The 22,096-nt window shown below is 39.5% G+C and overlaps 1 pseudogene; it reads left to right on the top strand.

Annotated features, from left to right (window-relative positions):
- Nucleotides 1–4,519: 4,519 nt before the first annotated feature.
- On the top strand, nt 4,520–21,236 carry LOC113172452 (annotated as a pseudogene).
- Nucleotides 21,237–22,096: the final 860 nt, after the last annotated feature.

The raw sequence follows: 22,096 nt of genomic DNA, 5'->3' as shown, positions 1-22,096 counted from the left end.
TTGCCCAGCTTGAGACAGTTTGCCTCTGTTTGGGGGAAGTACATACTGCCTTCCTAACACTTCATATGTATTGTTCATATTACTAGTTACAATATTTTCAGGCTTTCAGGCTTTTTTCTAGCCTGTATTAAAAATATATGATATAGGGCCATATGAAAAAATCTGTTTCAACATTAGGTTATTTGAGATTTACACACATGGCAGCAACATTTGATATATTCCTTTTTCAAGAAGCAGATAAATAGTTGTGTTTTGTAGTTTTGTAATTTCTTTAAATAGCAGTAAAGTAGAAATACAACATTATCCATCACAATCAAGGTGATATTGCCAGGAATACAGTGCATTTGTAATTTTTATTATCACAGGGAAGCTGAATAAATAATTTGATCATAATTTTTTGACCATTGTAAATATTCAGTAATCATACTCTAATGCATTAAACACAATATTACTTACTGTAGCAAGTAGTGACAGTGTGAAATGTGATACACATACCTATTGCAAACAATGGATAATTTCATACTTGTCATTTCCTGTAGATACTATAAAGTTTAGAAAATAAATACCTTTTGGAGACACTACTCCACATGGCCGTGAGTGCTCATCTGTGCTGCTGGGCTGGTGGCTACTGTTTGTGGGCTGGAAAGATTGTGTTGTTGTTAGGTTATCTGTAGAGGGGACAAATATCCTTAATTATAGAGACCAAAAGTGATAAAATGTGAAAAGTGAAAAATATGCAATTTTTAAATACTATACCCTCTTAGTACCTGGCGTACACACATTTTGGGTTCTTGTGAGTTCTAGCTGATCGCAACTGTTCCACAGCCTTTCAAAAATAGGTGTGTAAAGAAAAGGGCATGGCTAGTTTTTAATGCAAAATGTTTTGAATGTGTTATCATTTGTTGTTGTAGGCATATGATGTCTTCCTGAAACTGTTTGTGAAAAGATGATGCTTAGTTTTTATACTTATCAGGTCCCAACGAGCCCAAATAGCAAAGAGAAATAAAAAATGCATATCAAATTAGAGCTCAGGTCTTAAGAGGATACATAATTTTGTGAATAAATGTTGAAAAATATCTAACCCTTCTTTGTAAAATAAGAGTTAATAATTCATATTTACAAAATAAATGTCAAATAAATGAAATTTGAATTAGTTTCTTTCAAAATAACAGCTGCAATTATGAAATATTATATAATACAAATATGAATAAACATAATGACAAATGTCATCATGCGTTACCATGAAACACAAGTAGACATAAAATGTGTCATTAAAAAAATATATGGGCATAAATATTTTGACATTTTAGCTTAGTAGATGAAATAGATTTTTAACAGGCTGACCAAGTTAAATCACATGGTTACCATGTCTACATGTAACATTAAGTGTCCATGGACTGTTTATTTGTATTCGGGATTCAAAATTCCAAAAACTTTTAATCCCAAAGGGAAATTGTTTTGTCTTGTTACAGTTGATCTTAACCCAGACAGAAAGAAAAGAAACCACAACCAGAAAAGGTCGACAGCAACACAAATATAAAATAATGTTATATATATATATATATATATATATATATATATATATATATATATATATATATATATATATAAAATTTGTATATATACAGAATATGTAAGATGGATGAAAGTAGGTCATCACAGGTATCCTACCTGCTATCTTAATTTCAACACTGGGGCTGATTGTGTCAGGCGGCTGGGTCCTACAGGAGTAAAAACCAGCATCGGCTTTTGTAGCAGAGCAAATATTCAGGGCCAGACTCACATTGGGGAAGATAGACGTAACATTGACAAGAGACACAAGAGAACCATCCTAGAAGACCAAAAAAAAAAAAAAAAAAAAAATACAATAACAATATACTCCAGCTTTAGCATTAGCTGATCTTTTTTTAGTACCAGACAGAAAGTGGTGTTTCTCTGCCCTCTCTTGTTGATAGCAGCTCCTAACCTTGTTGCAGTATGTCACTGTGTACTGACACACCTTGGAGTTAGAATGTGCACATTCAAGCTGAACCCAGTGGCACGCATACATACATATATGAGGTGCACGTCAGGTACAAACCAAAATGTAGAAATCATGTTCAGGGTTGCTCATGTAGGTCAAATGTCATGCTAACCAAGTGCAATTGCACTTGTAGCATTAATGTTTGACTTGTAGATATTTTTGAATGAAAAAAAAACCCAGAATAAATCCATCCCTCTCCTTTAGTCTAATTGTGGCTGATTTTAAAATCAACATGATGAGATGCTTATGTTGCTCACAAACACCAAACGAAATAAACTGCATCAGGTTCAGGTTTAATTTCAGAGCAGAAAGAGCATAATTTGTGTCATAGATGATTTAAATATGCTAAATGTTGGAAACCCATTAAAATACCTTTTTTTTTTTTTAATTACCTGATTTCTGCTGTTCCTCCATAGCTGTGCGACATGTTGGGCTCCCAAACACATGAATTCACACCTCAGACTGAAACCCTCTCCAACTGAAAGCTCCATACTTTCTCCCAATATCCTCACAATAGTTGCCCTGCAACTACCTGTAGAAAATGCAGTGAAATGCAGCAAGCATGAACAGATAAAATTAGTTAGTTAAATTTATTAGAGTAGAAATGCATGTATGTATATTTAATTTTTGTTTGTGTACAATGCACATTTAATAATTAAAGCTTAAAAATACCTTTTAGAATCTAAAATACATTTGTCCACTCAAATTGAATCATGTTTTTCAGTGCATTGGTGTAGAACTATCTAGAACTTCCTATATATATATATATAAATATAAAAATACAGCAAAACTAACCATTTTCCATTTACAGTGACTAAAAATCTCACCTTCAGTTGGAGTCCAGCACAGCAAACTCAACACCAAAACCAACATGTCTGCTACTTCTCTCTTCATCACCGTGTATCTGTCACCTGCCTGTTACTGCCAGACTCACAACGCCTATGTAAATACAGATACAGAAAAACTGACCAAAGCTGCTGACTGAAGTTCCAGACAGGAAGAGCATCTCTGCATTTTGGAGCTGATGAAAGTTGTGATAACCATAGCTGAAAAGGTCACTGCTGATAACACCAACTGTAACCCTAATGTTTGAAACCAATGTGTATAGTAGGTAATGGTATAAAAAATCCCCACTTTTGCTGTGGTGTTGAAAATCTGGTAGAAGACACACTAACTACAGAGTAATGCAGTTAGTGCTGATGACAGTACAATAACAGGAAGTTTTGCTGTTATCCGCCTTTATAACAGTACTGACAATGTATAAATACATTTTTATTTTATCTATAAGTTGGAGAAAATAAACTATGAAACAAACAAACATAGTTGCATTGTTTTAATTAAGCATGTGATGCACTTGTAGCAGACCATACTGAAGGTAAAAAGCCCTGCAAAAAAGCAAGAACTGAAGGCTGCATAAAAAGGGAAAATGTCAAGTATCTCCAGGTGTCTTATTAGAAATAAAGCATTACATATGACTTTTTTCAGTAATCGCTTACTCTTTTAATTTATGGCAAAACAGAAGCAAATATAATGGTAAGAATACAAACTACAATACTGGAACTACAAAACATTGGTGTAAAGCCAATGCAATATTTCAAACTGTTTTACATATGTTATTATTTAATTAATTATCTAAATTAGTTGATGTGTGTTAACAAATACAGTTATTGTGGTGGCCTCTAGGCACAGAACAGGTAGGTAAAAATAAAAGTATTTATTTAAAGAATTGCCTAAATTGTATAATGGGGGAGATGAGTTTTTTAATGCCTCAGTACTTTTCAATATCATGACAAGGACAAGGGGCATGAGGGCACATTAACCCTTAAAGAGCCCATGTAATGCCATTTTGGGGCTTAAAAACAGGTCTTTGAAAGTGAGCGGTGTTCATGTTTTGTGCTCTGCTGCTGCTGTTTTGCTGTTTTCTGAGTGATTCTGTTGCAGAGTTCAGCCGAGGTCAGTTGTCGAGGTCTGAGACTCGACAATTTGTCATTTTCAGAGCAAACTTTGAGTAAACCACTCAGGGAAAATGTAAAAAGAAAGATAATATGGACACTTTAAAAGACAGTGGCTGTATTCTAAATCACTCTCAATTCACTCCTGAAATAATGAAAGCTAAGTAGGCCTTTCAATAGGGAGCAGTAAATTGAGATTTACTAAGCAGCAAGTGCAGAGCATAGTGAGGCTGCTGACAGAAAGTAGTGCACATGTCATAGTAACTGACAATAAATGTCGTCCCAAGCTTTGAGTGCACTGGGTTTACACACAGAATGGTGGACTGTATTTAAGTTGAATATGTCTGTAACAGGGCGATGCTCGTGTGGAGATGCTGCTCACAGTCAAACGTCCTCTCCTCCTCAGCCGAGCGCTCGTCGCTCCTCTTACGCACTCTCGCACAGACACATAAACGCGCACACGGCGCTTCCCTCCATATTCACGAAAGAGGTTTACGCTCGCTCCTTTCGTTTACCGCGCCGTGCTATTCTGCATCAACGAAAATTGCGTTATGGTCTCTGGCGAGGCTTTTCAGCTGGTTAGCCAAACATCCACAGAAAAAGAGATGAGCAGGAGAGCGACACGAAGAAAATGAGAACAATTTATTCCAAGCTAGAGATATAGCGACATAAAGGAAAGCCGTTTAGGTATGTAAAGCCATTTTTTGAACTTCTTACATGTGTCTTTATCAAATAAGCCATCTATGTTAATGAATGACTGTATGTATGGGCATAAATTCAGCGTTAGCCAACATAAGCTAGTTAGCTGCCAGTCTTAGCTTCTATCAGGCTACGATTTGTTACGACCACAGTGGCTAAAAATGCTAGCTGTTCATGTGATTCAGCATCAACTGGTGTGCGTCCGTATTGTTAGCATATTTTTAAACTTTACTTTTCTTCACTTGGAACTACATTTTGTCAAGTTAGCTACTTCAAATTTGTTTCAATGAAGCTAACGTTGTCAAGCTACATTGAGGCCAAAGACTCAAACTACTGTGGCCTAAACCTAGCTAACTTCCTGCGTTACCTAATGCTAGCTTGGTAGAAAGCTTGCCATGTAACAACGTGAACGCCAAATAGTAAGATTTCCTAAAATAGACTAGCAAACGTCAGGCAGACGTACAGTTATCAGATTGAACGGTAGCTCCTTCCAAAGTGTGAGATCTGCTGCAGTCGTATCAGCTAACCTTAGCCATTTTAGCAAACACCAAGACCTCACAATCGCCTCACAGATTACACTTTTAAAAACCGAAATAGTGACAGCTTGCGGTTTGTGGATACAATTTTGGTTTAAGATGGCTTTAAAATATTCTCTCAAAGTCATATTGAATAAATAGTATAAGGTGGTTCTAGCTAAATTGACGTTATAGATAAATATCATTAAAAACATTTTGCTGTCTTCCGAGAGGTGCCCGAAATGATCCAGTTGATTATTATGATAAGGACTTTGGTTCCATATAAGACCACTATTGCATGTGGACTAGTACTGCATGTACTCATTCCTATGTTACACTTTAAGATGCCACTGATACAGAAATAATTCGTGTTTTAAAAGTGATCAATTTTTCACGTCACATGTGACACTGTGAGTAGATCTTAATGCAGGGCAGGTTTGACTACCAGCACAGAGACAGTTGTTTTAATAATTTGGTGATTAAATAGACTCTGATCAAATAAATCAGAATGTACTGTAGTAAAGACAAGTGTAAAACAATTATATATAAATATGGATATTTATTGAAAGATCTTTGATTTTTACCAGCGATGTAACGAGCTGCTGGTTTAGGGTGAGAACATAATAACTGACGTGAAGCCAAGCCTATTGTTTTTACTTCATCTGCCAGGAAATGTACAGAGGAAGTTTTTATTAGTAAGCAGTGCTTACATATTGTTGTAATGTGGCTGAAGGGGATGTTCTGTGTTTCATGAATCGTTGCACACAAGACCTCACACAAAAGTAGCCAAACAAACGTAAGATCCAAATATCTGAGATGACAAGAACACATGCTTCTTTGAAGGGGATGAAACTTGAAGAGATCTGACCTTTTGCACAAAAGACATGGTCAGTGCTACAAATTGGCTTCCGCTTACACGCATTTTAAGTATTTCAGAACATTTTGTTTCTAAATCTGCAAATGTTATAAGTACTTCCAGGTTTACATGTAGTGTAAATGTACAATACCACATGGACCCCATTGAATATCAAAACTAGAAATTAGTCGGGGTGGGGAGGGGGGGGGGGGGGGGGGGTTCTTTTTTTAGTCAGCTGTAAATCTTTAAAAAGTGTGGTTATGTAGCAAGAACTTACAAAATGACTTCCATACTGGCACAGAATGGACACTTTAAAAGAAAGGGGGAAAACACTCACTATTAAGCATTAGGCACCCCTTTCGTAGATGTTGCTATATATTCAGGAAAATCTTTCTACATCACAATATGTCTTGATTTTGTGAACATTTTGATTCAATGAACAATTTGTGAATTAATAATTGGTTTGAGTTATCTGGTAAATTGTTAGATTTTTGTTCTTGTGGAGAAACCAGTTACCAGTCAGTTGTCCCACTTACCTTGTTATCGAGGTCATGTTTGTACCCTTCGGCATGATGTGTCGTGGATACTGTGGGTGTGAAGTTGTATTTGGGCTTGACGTTGTAATAAACTACTAAACTTTAACTGCTCTGGTTGGTGTTGTGAGATGAGTGGGAGCTATGACACCAAACCCTGCAGACAAGGACTTAGTATGTGGTTCTAGGACTGGCATGATAAGTTCAGTGGCTAAAAAAATAATGGATCTTTTAGATGCTTGGGGAGACTGATGGCGTTTTGATGGAGCTGAAAATTTTGATACCAAGCTTTTTATAAAAGAATACCAAATTAACTGCATGACTCTTTACATTAGATAAAGTCAAACTAAGTTTACTAATATGTCTTCTTTGAAAGATGTAAAGACATATGCAGAAGCATAGTAAGTGGAAAACTGCTTACTAGGTAGCAGCAGTAGTAGTTTATTTAGCTACAAGTAGATTTTCACAGGGAACTAAATCTGTGTTTGACTGAAGACTTCAGTCTTTTAGATTAGATTTATACAAGAGCTGCAAACTCTTCCTGTAGCTGAAGTAAAAGTAGTGTGTGGGAGTAATTGTGCCTCTATCTTTGTGCAGGCCTAACCCTTTCTCATACAGTATATAGCTTATATAGCAGCATTGATTTTTGCTGTGAGTAGCTCAGTCTGACAGAGGCCTCTGTGAGGTGGGGGGAAAACAGTGTGTGACCTGCTGCACAGATGTAATTAAAAGCTCAGTTCTAAAGTGAGTCATGGTAGAATGTTTGTTATTAGGGAATCTGATTTTAGCAGTCCTGTTCAAGTTCTGAGCAACCTAATTCGGTTTTCTGATAAACTCAGTGGAACATGGTTCAAACAGAAATAACAAATCCAAGTTTCCAGGTAAACAATTTCTGCTGCATGATAGATTAAGTTATTGTCACACACGGCTCACAAGCCATTCTGAATCCCACTGTGTCATAGATTAGTAGTAGCATCAGCTTTTTTCTACATGCAGTGCAACTGTTCTGACTACAAATATCCTGAGTGGGACACCTAGTTATTTCTATGAGCACAGTGGTACATTATGAGCCCTGTGTTGTAATTTGCAGTGTTCCACATAATCAGGGATTGGAGTGACAAAGCTAGAGATATGTTTATGTAGTCTTTTCAGAGATTCAGCAAACACAATAAAAAGCCATATATGTTTCTCTGCCATGTTGCTCAGGAGCCATGTTGTTCCTGTTAATGACAGCAGAAGAGATGCATCAATATACACAGCAGTGTCCACTATCACAGATATTTCTTCTTTACTGTTGTCCTTCTTTCAGTGTCCTTCATGTCATTATTATTAATAGAAGTGGACGTGAACCTCTACTGATGATCAGCTATTATTTTATAGCTAACTACTTCTGCCGAGCAAAACTCAGACAATACGAGAAAGTACCTGTATTTAGTGAATATGCATTAATGTGTCTGAGATATTTGTTACAGCACTAATGCCCAAATCTGTATCCTCTTGTTATTTATATAGATATAGATATAGATATAGATATATAATGTGTGTGTGTGTGTGTGTGTGTGTGTGTGTGTGTGTGTGTGTGTGTGTGTGTGTGTGTGTGTGTATAATCATTTGGTAAATTCAGGTTCTACACTTCCCACTGCACTTCAGGGTAAAATTCAAGCTACAAAATCCAAGGAACTCTCTGTAGACCACAATGATAAAACTGTGGTGTTCCATAGATCAAGTACAGTGGAGGTGACCAAAAACTCAGTGGTCACTCAGCAGAGAATGACTACACAGAAGACACTCTGACTGTCCTTGCCTGGCCCAGCCAAAACCCTGACTTAAGCCACATAGGCCTAAAGATAGCAGATCAAAGACACAAAATGTTTTTAGAAATGACAAATGACAGCTCAGTTTGAAGATGCCTCTAGACCACAAACAAAGAAAAACTATGTATATATGTATATGTAAAATATGTTTTCAAAAAGGAGCACTTGTGTTGTAGCTTAATGGATACAAACACATGCCATTAACCTGCTTGTTACAGCATGGAGAGCAGGAAAAGAAAAGGATGGCCCTGAGTCAAGGAAATGGCATTTGAAAGAAGAGGTGAAGATAGATTGGCTGCAAAAGGAAATAATGGACTGCAGAGGAAAATGGAGAAGAAGAGGAAGGAACTGGAGTAGCCAGGATGAGTGTTATTATTAGAAGGGGAAATCAGAAAAGCCGCAGAACTTGTCCTGTCCTCCTGGAGAAAGATCTGCCCTGGTTTTCTGTTGGAAAGGCCATATCAGTCGATGACAGTTAAGAATTTTGTCCTCAAGTACAGTGTGATTCTTCCAGCACAACACCAGAATACAGTGGTCATTGATCTGGAATTGAACATTTTAAAATCATTTTAGTGTCAGCTTCAAATAGGTCTCTATGGGGATCACAGGATCCACTTGTGATTTTACTTCTTAGCTGACAGGTTCAGATTCCAGTAAAATGTTGTCTAAATGTGCTGGACATGATAAAAATATGACTCAGAATGTGAATTGCATCAATACTTTTTTTTTCTGTCTTTTAGGTGGGACATTGAAATCTCAGTACCTGGCATGCCCCACACCCAGGAGTCAAAACTTCACCTGGTTTCCCTTAGGACCAAGCAGTTGTGTGACAGAATTATCTGGATCTGTGTCACAGTGGATAAGTACACTGTTCTAGTATTTATAGAAACACAGACTAAAATGAATTAATCTAGATCTATGGCAGTAAATGCTTGTTTATAACAAATATAAGATGTAAAGAAGGGCAAAATCTGAAGCCACATTTTTTTATAAACCTATAACATTGTGGGTGGGTGAATGGGCTATTTTCATGGTCTGGCATGTTTGGGCCTAAAGCTTGTGTAGCTTTCTGGTTTTATATAGCATGTTAGCATTTGGCTAGCTACCTAGGGTGACAGGTCAGGGCATAATTGTGCTCCCCTCAATCACCATCTCTGGCCCCTATAAGGGGGTATCAACTCATTAGTATTGGTGACCCCCTACCCTATCATCATTCATTCATTCACCCACTCACCCAACATTCATTTTTTCCTCCCCCTGTTACTCATCAGCCCATATCATGTACAGTACTCCTTAGCTCGGCCTTACTAAGCTCTTGTCCTTTTTGACGTCCACTTCTCTTTTTTTTTCTTTTCCTTTTTTAAATTCATCTTACACCTGTCACAGTTGAACTTAATTTCCAACAGCCCAATCCCTGTCAAGGCCCTGCCTAATCCTCTGTGCGACTAGCATCCCAGCATAGACCATCCTAAAGAGTGACGGTAAAGCCGCTAGGCAGTTGTTTTGGTGGTTGTTTAGTTGCATGGAATCGGCTTAACCGTGGAGAGACCAGGCTACCACAAACTGATGGACTTTGATAAGCGAGGAGTAGGAGGCGGAGGGGGTGGTGGTGGTGGTGGGGGAGGTGGTGGAGGGAAGGCGGAGACAGAGGAGGGGAAGAGAATGTCTGGGAAGACAGGCAGTCGATCAGGACACAGTGGGCGGAGTGCTGGCTCCAACTCTGGAGTTCTAATGGTCGGACCAAACTTCCGGTCGGAAAGAAGATTGGCTGTGGGAACTTTGGAGAGCTGCGACTTGGAAAGAACCTGTACACAAATGAATACGTGGCTATCAAACTGGTAAAAATCCATTCATTTTATGTAGAATTGTGGAGACGGGTTTAATATGGAGATGATATTTACTAAGCCTAACTTCAAAATAAAATTGAGTTGCAAATTTTTTAGATTCAAGGATAGATAGATAGTGAGGAGTCTTGTTACTGCACATCTTTTGGATTTTTGAATGACAGATTAACTTGATTGCACATTTTACTCTTAATCCTGATGGAGATATTGTCAGAATAAAAAAAAAAGGGGGAATTTTACTGCTTTTGTTGTATAACTTACTCTAATTGAAACTTATTCCTCTGTTGAAGGAGCCAATCAAGTCACGGGCACCACAGCTCCACCTCGAATATCGCTTCTACAAACAGCTAGGAAGTTCAGGTAAGAGCTGCTGTCTCTACTGTGATGTAAAGTCTGTCATCTGTCCAGGCTCTGTAGTTCCACGTGCAGACTAATATCCTTGTGGACCGTCTGCACTGTGAGAGCCCTGTATATGCAGTTACCAAACAAGCAAACTGGACGCTTGTTTTGTTTGCCTGTATACAGTACACATTTTTTGTTCCTCCCATCCTTGGTTCTGTTGCTGTCTACAGCCTGTGTCTGTCTAAGGCACAAACTAAAATCATGAACAGGCCTTAACACATCAGAGTAACACCTCATTTACTCCTCCTTATTTTGTGTGTGTGTGTGGTGCTAGTACTGGTTCAGAGTTGTTTCAGCTCTGAACAGTAGTTGAACCATCTTAGTTTGCTTTTCCATGGGCTAGAGAGCTATTGTAGAGCCACATCATTATGTCACTATATGTTATCATATGTCTCTGCCTTCACAGCAATGCTAATGCCAAAGCTAAACACAAATGCAAGTACCACAGTACCTCTGTACAATCATTCCTCTTGACTTTATGAGCCTGTACTGGCATCCAAGCCCTGTAGGTCCAACACATGTGCTGCTTATTGGGATAGCTATGTACAGAAATTGTGTTCATTATGTTTGAATTGCTATTAAAATGTTGTTGGAAGTTAATATTGCTAGCTTTCTTTTTGCTAGCTAATTAGCTTTAGGTACATTTATCACTGACACTGCAGTTAAACAAAACTGATAAACTATACACTGATTTTTATCTTCACACCAAAACTTTAGTTGATCTCATTAGTCGCAATAGTCCATCCCACAGTCCCTGATGCAATTGGTTCGTAGTTCTAGACCAGCAAGGAGTCCAGGCTGGAACCAGATTCTTTGCCTGTTGAAACACAAAGAACTGGTTTGAAATTAAACAATGGCTCTAAACCAGCAGGCAAGGTGGAAAAAAGGTAATTGTGCTGACATCCAGACCAAGGGCACCAGGCTGTCTTAGGCACTCCACCATTAAAACAGGTTTATGTAATGTAAGAGGTTTGACACCAAGATGAAAACAAATAAATATATACTACAAAGGCATTGTCTGTCTGTCTGTCCATCTGTCCATGTAGAGGGTGTTCCCCAGGTGTTTTACTTTGGGCCATGTGGTAAATATAATGCTATGGTATTGGAGCTACTGGGACCCAGCCTAGAAGATCTGTTTGACCTCTGTGATCGGACCTTCTCTCTCAAGACTGTACTCATGATAGCCATACAACTGGTAAGACAAACACACAGAACATTTTTCCACCAGATTTAACTGGGTTGTTTTATTTAACACAACCTTGGTGTTCATGCGTTGTTTACTTTGTAGATAACCCGTATGGAGTTTGTCCACACAAGAAGCCTGATCTATCGAGATGTGAAGCCTGAGAACTTCCTGGTGGGCCGACCAGGCACCAAACGGCAACACACCATCCACATTATAGACTTTGGTCTGGCAAAGGAATACATAGACCCAGAGACCAAGAAACACATCCCGTACAGAGAACATAAGAGTCTGACTGGAACTGCTAGATATATGAGCATCAATACACATCTGGGCAAAGGTGAGCTGGTCCCATGTGGAATTTATACATATAGTGACACGTTGTTTAACCACGTTTCTCTTCTTTGCTATAATTCCATACCTTAGGACCTTACATTTGCAAATGCAGTAATCTCATTGAAATAAGTGAGGACTGAAATCATCTGGCTTAACACATTCTCAGTCTTGACAGCATATCTTGCATCTGTTGAGATTGAGAATTGCCATCATAAATGGTTGGAATATTGGTGAATGCAAGTAATCTTTTTACTCCCAGTAGTTGTGTTGTAAGCAACAGACAGGGTGTTAAAGCAAAGCATTTGTGTTCTTGGCACATCAGAGGTGTCAAATTTGACACCAGTGATGCAGTCCAGCAAATGAAGCTTTTCTTGTTCTGTTATTTCAGAGCAAAGCAGGCGGGATGACCTAGAAGCCCTAGGCCACATGTTTATGTACTTCCTGCGAGGCAGCCTCCCCTGGCAGGGACTCAAGGTGGAAAGACAGTCAATCAGTTGTTTTTTTCCCCTGTCTTTTACTCATCCCTGTATTTATCATTACTTTTCATCCTGTCTGTCGCCTTCTATGAATATATTTGTCCCTTTCTCCCTTCTTATTAGGCTGACACTCTGAAAGAACGTTATCAGAAGATAGGAGACACAAAGAGAGACACACCAATAGAGGTCCTTTGTGAGAACTTCCCAGGTTTGTATACATGCACACATTCTCTTACATAAGAGCTTAGTTTATGTGCAGTTGTGCTGTATGTTAATTGCTAACATTTTTTAGCCAATTATTGTGTCTCTGTGTATGAATTGGATGCCTCTCTGCGCTCACTTGTGTGTGTGTCTGTATGTGTGAATTGTGCCTGTGTGTATGTAACAGAAGAGATGGCCACCTACTTGCGGTACGTGCGTCGGCTGGACTTTTTTGAGAAGCCAGACTACGACTATCTGAGGAAACTCTTCACAGATCTCTTTGACAGAAACGGATACATCTTTGACTACCAGTATGACTGGACTGGAAAAACACTGGTTAGTGTGAAGTGGAAAGTGGCTGGACAGATAACAGCTCAAATAATCTGAACCTTAAATTCAGTCACTCAAACCTTGTTTTTAATGAATAGTTTTGTGCATGGGCTACTTAAGGGCAACAACCTGAAGGCTGGTTAAGAGTTCCAAAGACAGAACAGTTCACATTTAAAGACTTTTCTCACCACAGATCACAGATTTCTAGTCTTTGACATTCTGAAGGCAGCACACACCTGGCTATTCAAGATACAAGATTCCAAAATCTTTATTATAATCCCAGGGGAAATAGTTTAGCCTTGTTACTGGTGCTCTAATTCAACAAAGAAAGAAAAAGACCACAGCCATAACATCCATACAAATATCTCAATAAAAACAAAGAAAATCTAAAGATAGATGAAATATGTCAGTAGTTGAAATGTAGTGCAATGGAGAGTGATAACATAAATATGACATATTATACTGATTATGATTGTCAGTCATACCGTCTAGCCATTACGAAGGGGGGAGGAGTTCAAAAGTTTGATGGCAACTGGCAGAAAGGATCTCTTGTGGCGCTCTGTGTATAGTCTCTGGCTGTACGCACTCCCCTGTCCAGCCATCACACTGCGTGAGAGGAGTTTGGGCAGCATCCTCCTCTCAACCACAACTTGTAGAGGGTACAGCTCCACAGCCACAACAGAGCCAGTCCTCCTGAGTTTCTTCAGCCTGTTGGTGTCTGCTAAATCCTATGAGATAACATGTTCTTGTGTCAAAACAAACATGGATACCATCCAGCAGCTTGTAATTTTCATGAAAAGTGAAATTTGGGGTGAAAATGCAAGATTAGGGTAACACAACAGTTAAACAACGCTAACGTCAGCTGTGGTTGGTCCCTCTCAGTTGTGACATCATTGGACTCCTATGTCAATCATAAATATCAAATGTGTTTTAAAAAAATCTCTATACTCCTTTTTTTAACTGGTTCTTGAGATCATAGTGTGGAATCTTTACACCTCACACACTTTGCTGTCCTAATGCACTAACTTAGTGTAGCATCTATTAGGACAACAGTGTAGGTCATGATGCCCACACAAAGAAATCATTACAGTGAGGGGAAAAAATTATTTGAACCCCAGCTGATTTTGTAAGTTTGCATACTAACAAAGAAACGATCAGTCTATAATTTCAATGGTAGGTTTTATTTAACAGTGAGAGACAACAATGACAAAAAAAATCCAGAAAAATGCGTTTCAAAAAGAGTTATAAATTAATTAGCATTTCCATGAAGGAAATAAGTATTTGATCCCTTTGAAAAACGTGCTTTAGTACTTGGTGGCAAAACCTTTGTTGGCAATCACAGAGGTCAGCCGTTTCTTGTAATTGGCCACAAGGTTTGCACACATCTCAGGGGGGATTTTGGCCCACTCCTCTTTGCAGATCCTCTCCAAGTCATTAATGTTTCTTGGCTGATGTTTGGCAACTCGAACCTTCAGCTCCCTCCATAGATTTTCTATGGGAGTAAGGTCTGGAGACTGACTAGACCACTCCATGACCCTAATATGTTTCATATTGAGCCGATCCTTTGTTGCCTTGGCCGTGTGTTTTGGATCATTGTCATGCTGGAGTACCCAACCATGACCCATTTTCAATGCCCTGACTGAGGGAAGGAGGTTCTCACCCAAGATTTGACGGTACATGGCCCCATCCATCCTCCCTTTGATGCGGTGCAATTGTCCTGTCCCCTTGGCAGAAAAACACCCCCAAAGCATAATGTTTCCACCTCCATATTTGACAGTGGGGACGGTGTTTTTGGAGTCATAGGCAGCCTTCCTCCTCCTCCAAACACAGCGAGTTGAGTTGATGCCAAAGAGCTCGATTTTGGTCTTATCTGACCACAACACTTTCACCCAGTCTCCCTCTGAATCAGTCAGATGTTCAGTGGCAAACTTCAAACGGGCCTGTAGATGGGCTTTCTTGAGCAGGGGGACCTTGCGGGCACAGCAGGATTTCAGTCCTTCACGGCGTAGTGTGTTACCAACTGTTTTTTTGGTGACTATGGTCCCAGCTGCCTTGAGATCATTGACAAGTTCCTCCCGAGTGGTTCTTGGCTGATTCCTCACCGTTCTCATTATCATTGAAACTCCACGAGGTGAGATCTTGCATGGAGCTCCAGACCAAGGGAGATTGGCAGTTAATTTATGTTTCTTCCATTTGTGAATAATTGCACCAACTGTTGTCACCTTCTCACCCAGCTGCTTGGCGATGGTCTTGTAGCCCATTCCAGCCTTGTGTAGGTCCACAATCTTGTCCCTGACATCCTTGGAAAGCTCTTTGGTCTTGGCCATGGTGAAGAGTTTGGAATCTGGATTGATTGATTGATTGCTTCTGTGGACAGGTCTCTTTTATACAGGTAACGAGCTGAGAGGGCTGCCAATGTCAGCTCGTTACCTGTATAAGATCCACCTGGGAGCTAGAGATCTTGCTGACGGATAGGGGATCAAATACTTATTTCCTTCATGGAAATGCAAATTAATTTATAACTCTTTTTGAAACGCATTTTTCTGGATTTTTTTTTGTCATTGTTGTGTCTCACTGTTAAATAAAACCTACCATTGAAATTATAGCCTGATCATTTCTTTGTTAGTGGGCAAACTTACAAAATCAGCTGGGGTTCAAATAATTTTTTCCCTCACTGTATATAACTGTATATTTTCTTCCTCTTATCCCATGTTGACCTCACTTCTCTGTATGTTTAGCCCACTCATATTGGTCCAGTGGCCAGTGAGACTCCACTTCAGACGAGCAACCGAGAGAAAGCAGCACAGACCAAAAATCAGGTACACGCTCCCTTGTCATGTTCCTGTTGCCATATATGTTTTACTAGGGTCTGAATATTTGGAACATATTGTGAGCAGACTGCTGCTCTCTATCTCACTACCCCTCCAGATTTTGTCGTCTTTGGTTTACTTGACTTTAGACTAGTTAGCTTGCTTTGTTGCAGAGATACAGTAACTAGCTTGATTTCTGTCAGCGGAGTAGTTACACACAGATTTTCAGTCACACTAAGGACAATAAATATACATCATCATGCCTTCATTTGTCTTTCAAGTAGTTTTGGGTAGTATAACCCAAAGTTTGTACCACAGTATTTTTTAAGATTAGAGTATATAATGGTGCTTTATTTTAATGCATGTTGGGAGGTTTATATAGGTTTGCTAAGAAACTAGGTTAATATTAATCCACACTATGTACTCATTCAAGGCATGGCATCAAGCATCTTCTGTTTCACATTCTGCATCCCTGTCTGTTTGCTACTCTTTAAACTTACATTGTGATACATTCCTCCCTCTTGTAGCTGTTAACACTTAAGCTAGCTAGCTGGCTAGATATCCTATCCAACTTACCCAGCATGCTGTGTTGTAAAGGCAAGGCGATAAGGCAATTTTATACGCATGAGTAGTCCTACAAACTGTTGATGTGTCACAAATGCTGAGCTACACTCCATAGCGCTTCTGTGAGCAACATCATGCAGCTTTCTGCCTGTTAAATGATCAATTCTTACTGTACAGAAACCTAAACTAGTATATTGCATGAACTAGTACACCACCCAGAACTACTTCAACTCCAAGTTCTAAAAAATTTCTCAGAGTGGCATTTGAAAAGGGAAACATTAACCAGGCACAGTGCTTGACCAACACATGACAGTGTGACAAAGAACTGGACAGATACAATCTAAAATTTATACAATTGTACTGTTTTTTTAATGTACAGTATACTCTGTCTTTCCTTAATAAATTTAAAGGCACTACAGAATTCTGCAGTAGTAGTTTAGCAATTTATTTAGTGGAGTTAAAGTTGGTTGGTAGTTAAAGTTTGAACACACTACAGTTGGTACCACGTATGAAATGAGGCTTCTGTGTGAGCTCTATTTGCTCCACTTTTTACACTACATGTGTTTTACAACTTCTGCATTTTGTTAGGGGTAAGTATTTGCAGCATGGTAAGACCTTGCTGTTTGCATATAATTATATTTGGGTCAGTTTCAGAAGAAACAATGAATGAACATTTTTCTCATCAGTTTCCTCCTCAGGCTTTTTTTACATTTTATCTTATTTAATGAAACAAATGGTCACTGACACAGTATGTAGTTTGTCAACCTAAAGTAGATGAGTTCAGATTTTTAAAGTCACCAGTAGTGATGTTACCAGTAGTCCTCTTTGTGCTTTAATCCCAGAAAACATGTCTGAAGCAGGTGAGGTTGAGGAATACATAGACCACCTCCTTTTCCTTTTGCATGGGACTTGTACATGTGCACTTGTCACTGTACTCTTCTACTTGAGTGCTCACCCTCCTGTTGCTCCTCCACCAAGTACTGATTCTGAACTCACTATTTCTTTTCTCTTTCTTTTTCACTCTTTTGTCATTGTCTGTTCTCTTCACCGTACTGCTCTTCACACCACCACTCCTCTGCTCCGTCTGCTTGTTTTCCCACCTTTCCCCTCCCTTACTGCTTTCTATTCTACTCTCAATCTTATCTCGTCCCCTTTTTGTGGCACCCTCCTCTTCTCACTGCTCCTTTTTACCTTTTCCCTCCTCCACCGTCTGCTCCTCCTCTTCCCGTTTTCTCCTGTGGTCGGCCTCCCATCTCCTCTAGTCTCCAGAAGGGAAAGGCAGCGAGTCCCAGCCGACTCCAGTGACCAATCGAGAGCTGCTGGGCTCCCATCTCACTGCTGATAGGCTGGGTGGGTCTGTCCAGGTACTGAGAGGAAGACTTGGCTCTGCTGACTTCCTGTCCATCTCCCTACCTGTCTGTCTGCCTGCATGACCTTCTCTGTCTCTGCAGCAGGGATGACTTCAAGTTTCCTCCCATGTCCAGCAGCTCCCTTTCATGGGGATATGAGAAAAGAAATTCCAAATTCAAACCTGTCTAGGTTTTCTCTGTGTAGCGTGTGCTTTTTTTCTTTTAGCAGTAGGGCCGTTTTTACAGTTCCACTATGTGTTTATGGTACCACTGACTTTTAACATTAAAATATTGGAGACTCAACAAGAGGACAGACGGTGGTTTCCTCACTTCTATGTAGATTAAGGAGGGATTTTAGAGATCACACAATGTTTGTGAACTGACAATGTGGAGGAAGCTGGTTTTCATACGAGTGAGCACAAATGGGCTTATTGTGGAGATCATAAGAGAAAGAGTGGCATAATAGAATACACATTTTACATACAGTAAGGAGATCTGCACACTAGACTCAAATCTGCAAATAGTGTTTATTGCACATCATCTTTCTTGTGTAATTATATGGACATTGTATGAGAATCGTTGAGAATTTACATTTAAGATATTCTTTGCCAAACAAACAAGGATTTGAGGGGGGATTAGTAAATTTCGCCGTTACCTAACTTGAATTCTAATGCGTAAAAGCACACATCTTACAGTCAGATGACTCTGCACATCACTGTCTGTGTCAACTAAACCAGTGGAGTGAAGTGCAGTAATATATTTCAGTAATGCAATATTTTACCATGTATTTTTTGTGTGGGAAGAACAACAATGTCTCTGCTGTCCACAGGGGAATAAACATTAAGACAACTAGGGACAGAAGGGGAAAGAAGCAGTTTGTGACACTGATATCATGTAATTATTTATACATCACTTGTGTAAAAATAATCATTGTCTCCATCATAACAAAACATGAGAAGATCTTGGCTGAACTGAATTCAGAAGTTGTTAGTGCTTTGGTGCTTTGTTGTTCAAAGCACCCAAACCCTGTCAGCTATTAAGCTTAGGCACTGCTGGGCTATGGCCCACGTCCACATTAAGCTGGTGACATCTGAAAACACCCTTTTGGTTATGGAGAGCAATGTGTATATAGATGTTTAACTAGCTGATGCTGAACAGGATGTGTCTACAACTGCTTAACATTTGTCTGTAATGTACATTTGTTCTGAGAAAGAAACAAAGAAGATATTAACCTGTCTTTTGGTGAAGAAAAACAACAGATTGTCTCAAAGTAACCTGAAAACACTAATGTGACTATGTGGTTTTCACACACAGTGTTTTCAGATTTATCTGTCTTAGTGTGAACCCAATGCAAGTCTGTTAACCTCTGTGCCACCAAGCCAACGTCAGTACAGTACATCTGTACTCATCTGTCTCTTTCGATTTCTCTCCTCCAGGTGATGAGTTCAACCAATGGGGAGCTGAATACAGACGACCCCACTGCAGGACACTCCAACGCACCAATCACAGCCAATGCAGAGGTGGAGGTGGCTGATGATACTAAGTAAGGACAGTTGAACACACCAACGACTGTGCTGCTTAGACTTTGACCTTTGCTCTTTCTGGTCCAAAGCTTTTATTTTGAAAAGCAGTGTTGAATTTGCACTTTCTTGCTCTTTCTTTTGTGTGTGTCTGTAATATGCTTAGTAGTACTTCTGTTTTTAGGAGGTTATGCTCCATTTTTGATTGGAAATGTCTTATACATGTATACAATATGTGAACATCTCTGGATTCTCTGAATATTATTTGGTTGTATTATTTGTATTGCATAGTTGATGTGGTCTAATATAAAGTAAAAATATGGTTATTGGCCCCAGTTATCAAAATTTTAGTTTTGGATGTTGTACAAGAGTTTGCAGGAGGGTTAATGGTTGTGTGTTTGTGTGTTTGTGTGTTTGTGTGTTTGTGTGTTTGTGTGTCTGTGTGTCTGTGTGTCTGTGTGTCTGTGTGTCTGTGTTTTGCAGGTGCTGCTGTTTCTTCAAGAGGAGGAAGAGGAAAGCTCTCCAGAGACACAAATGAAATCAGGAGATGACAGAGAAACCCCTGCTCTCTATTTTTTTCTTTCTTTCTCTAGTTCACTTCATTTCTCTCTCTCTCCTGCCCCATTAACCCTTCCCCCCCCTCCCTCCTCCTTCTCTTCTTCTTCCTCTCCTGTTGCCGGTCCTGTAGTCTGCCTTGGGTAGGCTGGACTGGCCGGACCACTGGGCAGTAGAATATGTTTGCTAAGCTGATCTACTGGTGTGTTCTGCTCTGGACTGACCAGATAGGCAGGCAGGCAGGCAGGCAGACAGTAACGTGTTTGCTGTTCAACCTCGGAGCTTTAAATGTGCACTAGTTGCACCAGTGTTGGACTTGTGATGTATTTAAGGTCACCAGCTGAACTGAAAACTGGATCCCCACAAACTGCCGTGACCACAAATGCTGATTGGCTGACAAACTGGATTTAGTTGGTTTCCTGGCAGACTGGCTAGTTTTTGACTTTTTTTCTTTTTTGGTTTGTTTTTATTTGTTCTTCCTCACTGACTGGTTCAGAGAAGAGTATTTAGTGTATTAGTCGGAGGGGATACAGAAGAAAGGACAACAAAAGGACGGGAAGCAGTGAGGCTGTCGGGCCACGTGTGCACACAAAGCACACACATACGAACATGCTGCACACTTCTCATTGTACAGAGACTTTATGGACAGAGACATGCAGCTTTCACACATAGTCTAAAAAGTTTTTATTCCATAGGGTGAGAGGAAGTACACAGCGAGCTGCTTGGTTTATTTTTCCTCAACAGATTAGGCTCTTAGTGTACTTCACAGACATGTTCACCCTCAGAGGAAAACCTCATAACCAGAATCAAAAGTTTAAAAGAGATGTTTATGAAAACCTGCCCTTCCCCCATCATTTTAAATTGTAAAGAAAGGACTGTCTGCAATTTGAAGCCAGTGTTTTCTTTTTGTCTACTTTTGAGTTGTTCAGGAACTTTGTGTTTTGTAGCTTCTAGTGCGTTCCTCCAAATGTCTTTCTTTTTATAACTTGTATTTTAAACTTTCTGTTTTTGTTTGTTTTTTCCCCTCTTGTTCTCTGAGTTGGAGGATGAAAAGTCAGATAATGCCATTAAAAAAAGAAAAAACAACCAACAAGCAAAATAAACACGGATCTTTATTTAAGGGAATAATCACCAGTATATTTGAAGGGGTGTGTTTGCTGGTATTGTTTTGACTTGACAGAAGTGCAAAGCCTACAAGGTTTAGCATCTACAGGCATGTCAGGGTCTTTGTGGAGCTGGAACAGTCGTGATAAAGAAATTCTTAATATTCATGACAAGGCTGCAGCGAACAGTTATTTCCATTACTGTGTGTTCTGCCCATTGTTTTCTTGATGAATTACTTGTTTTTGCTATTTCCTGCTCGAAAAGAATCATCAAAAGAATCTGCTTTCTGTTGGTGATTAATCAGCTAATCCTTTCAGGTCGAATGAATCAATCAAGTAGGAAGGTCATTCAGTCCGATTCTCAGACTGAAAGGCGATATTAACATACGGATGGATGTTGTTCAGGTGATGTACACAAGACCAAACTAAATAGATCAGTACAAGTACCTGATGGTGGTGCTAGAGGACAGGTGAAGTGACTCCTGAGGGGAATCGATCAGTGGTCTTTTAGGACAGAAAAACGTTCATATTACTGGTTTATAAGATTTACAAAGTGTGCAAAAGAGTGCAAAACAAAAGGATTAAAAGATGTGCATAACTGTGGCACTATGTTTGTTCTCTAGTTATAGTAACCCGTTGACCAACCTCTCCTTGCTTTGCCGAGCAGGGGGAAACCAGGGATCATGTGATCCTGTCTCGCCGACACATTGTCTGTTTTTACAGGGCTTTAGCACCCACCCAGGTGAAAAATCATGTTATGGAACATCGGAGGTTTAAGGAATAGTTTCTTCGGTAGTGAAGCATGTGTAGAGATTGAAGCATGTTCAACCAACAGTGGTGTCATTTCCTACGTGACCATCGTTCTCTCACCTTGGATCCACTCTGCATGCAGCTCAGGACGGACTCCTCCTGTGGTTTCCTCTGACTTCAGTAGCAGCTGTAGCGCAGCATCTTGTTCTTTTGATAAGACTCGAGATTCTCGTGTTCCTTTTGCACACTTGTTTTGAGGGCTGTTTATATGTAACGTTGGA

The sequence above is a fragment of the Anabas testudineus genome, chromosome 17 (assembly GCF_900324465.2).
Source record: "Anabas testudineus chromosome 17, fAnaTes1.2, whole genome shotgun sequence".
Classification (NCBI taxonomy): domain Eukaryota; kingdom Metazoa; phylum Chordata; class Actinopteri; order Anabantiformes; family Anabantidae; genus Anabas; species Anabas testudineus.
This window is presented reverse-complemented; position numbering and strand designations above follow the sequence as displayed.